The sequence below is a fragment of the Triticum dicoccoides genome, chromosome 2B, assembly GCF_002162155.2.
Source record: "Triticum dicoccoides isolate Atlit2015 ecotype Zavitan chromosome 2B, WEW_v2.0, whole genome shotgun sequence".
NCBI classification, from domain to species: domain Eukaryota; kingdom Viridiplantae; phylum Streptophyta; class Magnoliopsida; order Poales; family Poaceae; genus Triticum; species Triticum dicoccoides.
The window spans coordinates 385,865,125-385,869,698 of NC_041383.1; positions in this window are offsets into that span (position 1 = coordinate 385,865,125).

Here is a 4,574-nt window from a genome sequence, read left to right on the forward strand (position 1 = left end):
GCCATCAACTTTACTCCAGTATAGCTCAAAACAGAAGCGATGCTTAAATTGAAAGTTGTTGCTCGTGGAGAGGTGCAACGGCGCATGGTCCAAAGCGCTAGTAGATAGCGCTTGGAGCAGGTAGTCGGGGTGAGTGATGTAGGGCGGAACCCTAGGGGCCGGTCTTTCACGTTTGGAGAGGATCCCTACGGGAACACGAAGAACGTGTGGAAGAACACGAGAGAAAACACGAGGGAAAACAAGAGAAACACTCAACCGACACGAAATAGATCACACAAGTGCTAGATCATCGAGGAACAAAGTAACACGAGATCCAAAGTCAACAAGGGACGATACAAAAGGTAGCCGTTCTTCTCCGTGAGGAGGTCTTGATTGTCTTCTCTTGATGGAGGCCTTGAATCCAGATGGATCTTCTCCGAAGAGGTGCGGTCCCTCACGAGGAGTAGATCCGGTACGAATGAGAAATGCTCTATCTCAAATGAGCTAAACCAATGCTAACTCTAAAACGTAGGTGGGGATGGAGTATATATAGTCTAGGGGCGAAGGGGGTACATGGGCCTCGACCCTTACACTGTTCGCAGACAGGGAAGGACGGATGTCCGGGCGTCGGGCCGGATGTCCGGTCGCTCGTGACGGGCCGGATGTCCGGGCTAAAGGAGCGGATGTCCGGGCTGGTTGAGACGGCCGTGCTACTCTCTGGTTAGACGGGGCCGGATGTCCGAGGCTTCAGGAGGCGCCGGATGCCCGGGGCGACGACCGGATGTCCGGGCTGTCGGGGCAGCCTTCTGTGCTCCCTGGACGGCATGTCCGAATGTCCGGGCTGTTGGCCGGATTTCCGGTGAGGAGGGCTGGATGTCCGGTCCGGACGCCGGATGTCCGGGCCCTGTAGCTTCAGCTGCAGTCTCCTGGCTGTGGGGATGATCTCCAGGGGCCGGATGCCCGATGCCTGGAGGCTGTTCTCGCCTTCTTCCATTGGTTCTCTTCTTCCATGGACTTGGGGTCTTGACCATCTTCATGTGCATCCTCGCGAGGGTCCTCTTGGTACCTAATCATGCACAACATTCCGGACTTAGGTAGTAGCCATGTCTCGAGAGGATCATATGAGATATCACTAAGGAGAGAAGTCACCTCGGTCTTGAGAGCTCTAGCTTGTGCTCTTGTCATGGGTCCTCTTGGTGCTTGGTGAGACGATGGTAGATCCATGGGGACGACCGAAGGATACTCCGCATCATCTCCCCTCCCTCGGAAAATATCTGACCTCGGATCGAAATCCTCATCACCATGATATGGGGAGAGATCAGTGACGTTGAAGATGTCGCTCATGTTGTACTTGTCGCGTGGGAGATCGATCTTGTAAGCGTTGTTGTTGTAGCGTGCTAGCACCTTGAAGGGTCCATCGGCTCGAGGTAGAAGTTTGGACTTGCATTCGTTGGGGAAGCGGTCCTTGCGAAGGTGTATCCACACGAGATCTCCGATGTTGAATATCATGGGTTGCTTGTTGATGTTGAGCTTGGTCGCGAGTCGTTGTACTTGGCGCTTGATGGTGTGCCTTGTATCTTCATGCATCTTCTTGATGTAGCTTTCACGGGCACTTGCGTCGAGGTTGGTGCGCTCTTATAGAGGAAGAGGTAGAATGTCCAATGGGGACAACAGGTTGAAGCCGTAGACGACCTCGAAGGGGGACTTGCCGGTCGTCGAATGTCTTGCTCGGTTGTAGGCGTACTCGGCAATGGGTAGACACTCCTCCCACTCCTTGATTTTCTTCTTGATCAACACGCGAAGTAGAGTGGAGAGCGTACGGTTTGTCACCTCCGTTTGGCCTTCGGTTTGAGGATGGTATGCGGATGAGAACAAGAGCTTGATTCCGATCTTGGCGCATAGCGTCTTCCAAAAGTAACTCAAGAACTTGACGTCGCGGTCGGAGATGATTGTCTTTGGTACTCCACGGAGTCGCAAGATTTCCCTACAAAAGAGATTGGCGACAGTGAAGCATCGTCTATCTTGTTGCAAGGAATGAAATGTGCCATCTTAGAAAACCGGTCCACAACAACAAACACAGAATCCTTGCCATTTTGAGTTCTAGGCAAACCAAGTACAAAATCCATACTAATGTCTTCCCAAGGTTGATAAGGAATAGGAAGAGGCATGTAAAGACCATGGGATTGAGCTTTAGACTTAGCTTTGCGACATGTAGAGCATCGGTTGGTGAAGCGTGAGACATCGCGGGACATCTTGGGCCAAAAGTAATTCTTGGAGAGCGTGGCGAATGTCTTGTCGCGACCAAAGTGTCCCATGAGTCCGCCTCCATGAGCCTCTTGCAAAAGGAGCAAACGAAGAGAAGACTCGGGACTGCAAAGTTCGTTAGCTCTCATAAGATAATCATCTATGATGTAATATTGTTCCCAAGATGTATGCGTCAAACACTTAGCATAAGGAATAGCAAAAGAAGTATCATTCGCATACAAGTCTTTTATGTGCTCAAAGCCAATAACATTCAACTCAAGTTTTGTGACAAGCGTGCATATGCGTGAAAGTGCATCCGCAACTACATTTTCCTTACCCTTAATGTACTTGATCACATAGGGGAAAGATTTAATGAATTCACTCCATTTAGCATGATGCTTGTTCAACTTAGTTTGACCTTTTAAGTACTTAAGCGTTTCATGATCGGTATGGAAGACAAACTCATGAGGTCTAAGATAATGTTCCCAAACATGTAGCACACGCACTAAAGCATACAATTCTTTGTCATAGATGGGATAGTTAAGTTGAGCACCGGAGAGTTTTTCACTAAAGTATGCAATGGCTCGTTTTTCTTGCATCAAAACTCTGCCAATTCCGGTACCACTTGCATCACAATGAACCTCAAAACTTTTTTCAAAGTTGGGCAAAGCAAGAATCGAAGCATGAGTAAGCAAAGACTTGAGCTCTTCAAAAGCAGTGGATTGCAAAGATCCCCAAACAAAAGGAGCATTCTTCTTACTCAAGGCATGCAAAGGAGAGGCAATAGTGCTAAAGTCTTTCACAAAGCGACGATAAAAACCTGCAAGACCAAGAAAGCTACGCACTTGTTGCAAATTGGTGGGTTGGGGCCAAGTTTTAATTGCTTTAATGTTAGATTCATCGACATGGACACCCTTGGAAGAAACGACGAAACCCAAGAAAACAAGTTTGTCAACACCAAACATGCACTTTTTCATGTTGGCATAAAGACATTCCTTGCGAAGCATTTGCAAAACAGCCCTAACATGCTTTAGATGCTCTTTCATGGATTTGCTAAACACAAGAATGTCATCAAAGTAAACCACAACAAACACTCCAATATAAGGTCGAAGCACGAAAAGCATAAGAGGCATGAAAGTTCTGGGTGCTTCCGATAAACCCATAGGCATAACCAACCATTCGTACAAGCCAAATTTGGTTTTGAAAGCAGTTTTCCATTCATCACCTTCTTGTATGAGGATTTGATAATAGCCACTTTTGAGATCAATTTTTGAGAAAATGGTAGCACCGCTAAGTTCATCAAGCATATCATCTAAGCGAGGAATGGGATGCCTATAACGAACGGTAATAGCATTGATAGGTCTACAATCCGAGCACATGCGGAAACTACTGTCTTGCTTGGGCACAAGTATAACGGGAACGTCAGAAGGGCTTAAGCTTTCACGTACATGACCGTTGTCAATTAGTTGTTGTACTTGTCGTTGGATCTCCTTAGTTTCTTCGGGGTTGACATGGCATTGAGCTTTGTTTGGTAGGGGCGCTCCGGGGATGAGTTCGATTTGATGCTCAATGCCTCGCAGAGGAGGTAGACCCAGAGGTAGCTCATCGAGGAAAACATCTTGGAATTCCTGCAAAAGAGATTGAAACACTAAAGGTTGATCATGAGAGGTGTTAGTCTTTGGGTCCCCATCCTTGCACACAAGGACAAAGTGCATAAAACTCTATGGGTTCTCACACACTTCTCTCATCTCACTTTTGGTGGGAAATAGGACTAGATTTTTCTCTCTAGGCGAAGAGGCGCTCAAGTTTGGCTTGTGGCTCTCACTCACTTTTTGGTGGATCACTTTCTCACTCTTCTCTCCATGATGGGTGGCTTGCTTGTCGGCAATCACTTGACTAGGAGACATAGGTTGAAGCACATACTCCTTCCCTTTCATCTTGAAGCTATAGTGATTGGTACGCCCGTTGTGGATGACGTCGCGGTCGAATTGCCATGGTCGACCAAGAAGGAGGTGGAAAACGGACATCGGGGCGACATCACACTCCAAAGTGTCCTCATATGCACCAATTTTGAAGGAGACTTGGACCATATGCTCAACTCGTATAGTGCCGGAGTCACTTAGCCATTGGACTTTGTAGGGGTGCGGGTGCTTCATCTTGACCAACTGAAGCTTGGAGCAGCTTCACTTGCCAAGTTGTGGCAACTACCTCCATCGATGATGACCTTGACGGACCTTCCATTGATTCCGGCCTTTGTGTGGAAGATGTGGCATCTTTGGTCTTCTTCTTGTTGATGTTGAAGAGTCAAGACTTTGGAGACAACGAGAGCGGGGCTCGAATCTTCATCACAA